This window comes from Antrostomus carolinensis, unplaced genomic scaffold, assembly GCF_000700745.2.
Source record: "Antrostomus carolinensis isolate BGI_N321 unplaced genomic scaffold, ASM70074v2 scaffold10480, whole genome shotgun sequence".
NCBI classification, from domain to species: domain Eukaryota; kingdom Metazoa; phylum Chordata; class Aves; order Caprimulgiformes; family Caprimulgidae; genus Antrostomus; species Antrostomus carolinensis.
In genome coordinates, this window is record NW_010286469.1 from 13,896 (window position 1) to 15,399 (window position 1,504).

General features: G+C 38.7%; 1 protein-coding gene across 1 annotated transcript in view; it reads left to right on the forward strand.

Annotated features, from left to right (window-relative positions):
- Positions 1-1,504, forward strand: part of LOC104527755 (inositol 1,4,5-trisphosphate receptor type 2) — a gene marked incomplete at its 5' end in the record, with an annotated part of 47,477 nt that overhangs the window by 9,060 nt on the left and 36,913 nt on the right. The window lies entirely within an intron of this gene.

The window sequence follows — 1,504 nt, forward strand, 5'->3', positions numbered from 1 at the left end:
CCGAGGTGCTTTGGTGCTATTGGAGATTGGAACATGACTCTGCAGCATGGTGCCACTTGCTGTACCGCCCCGAGAACCGGCTGTTTCTGTAGCTGAGTGATCACGGAATTAGACCAGAGCAGCCCTAATGATCCCTGCAGAAAGGAACTGATTAGTGTCTTGCTCCAGGAGAAGGGTAAACTGTTTCATCTCTGAGCACTCCTCGAATTTTAATGGAAATTGCATTAGCTGCTCTTATTATTACCTATGCAAAAATCAACAATACTATGATAGTAATAGTTCTTGCTACAATTAGGGCAAGTTGCGGTCAGCAGTTGTGACGCATGAATCGTGCTTTTTGTTAGCTGTATTGGCAAAGGAATTGATCTTTTGGATCTGTTTCACAGTGAAAAATGGACTCTCCAAAGATGCCTTTCAAAAATCTCCCTTTCTCCTCTGTACAGGCACGCTCTCTCCGTTGTTTTCACTCCTCCTTTGGATAGCAGTGGCGTTTTGTACAGCAATGCTGTTTTTCATCTCCAAGCCTGTTGGTATTCGACCCTTTTTGGTGTCTGTTATTCTCAGGTCTATATATACTATAGGACTCGGTCCTACCTTGATACTTCTTGGTGCTGCTAATGTAAGTACTTAAAAAGCAAGCAGAATTTCCCTTTCAACAGAAGCAGAGCTGTTAAGGGTCTCCTATTAAAAAAACCCCTTGATTAGAGCTGTGCAAAGAACTTCTTTTTCTGGTTCACTGATTAAGCCAAAAAAATAAATAATTTCCAGTCATCCTGAAACAGCAGTATCAGCAAAGTGGGAAGCTAAGAAAAAAGCTGTTTTGGTTTTGTGCATATGCAAATACTTTAAAAATAAAAACAATATGAAATTTAAATAAATATTGTTGAATAAGAGGAATCAAATTTACAGTTTTTCATGTTAAAAGAGTCATTTTCTCTACCAATATGCTTAGCAAAATTGACACAAATTAGTGAGATGTTTCTGTCAGCTTAGATCTGTATTTTTGCGAAGAAAAAAGTTTTCAAAATTAAAAATTCTCTCAGCCTTTTCCCAGATTTCTTAATTTATTCACATCCATGCTTGCATGTTTACTGAGCTTGGTAAGATACAGAGTCATGCTCATAAGTCATCTGTGTAGATCTTTGCCTGACTGCTACAGCTCTAATTCACCTTAGCACCAGGCAGCAAAGTATTGGGCTGTTTGCCACCATTTCTGTGAGAATTTCATGTACTTAAAGTTACCTGGACATGTAGTCAAAGGTAAAGGCAAGTAAACTGTGCTTGCCCATGTCTAAATTTGTGAAAGAAAAAAATATGTTGAGTCCTCATTGCTTGCCCTGGAGTACCAAACAGATGAAGTTAGCCTCTTTTATATTTTCTTCTGCACTGCTGTTCACGTGCAGGCAAAGCTCAGTGGAGGATCTGATGCTGTTGCTTAAATACTATACTTCAAAAATGCCCCCAGTATTTTTTTTAGGGATTTTCTATTGAAAAACATGATCGG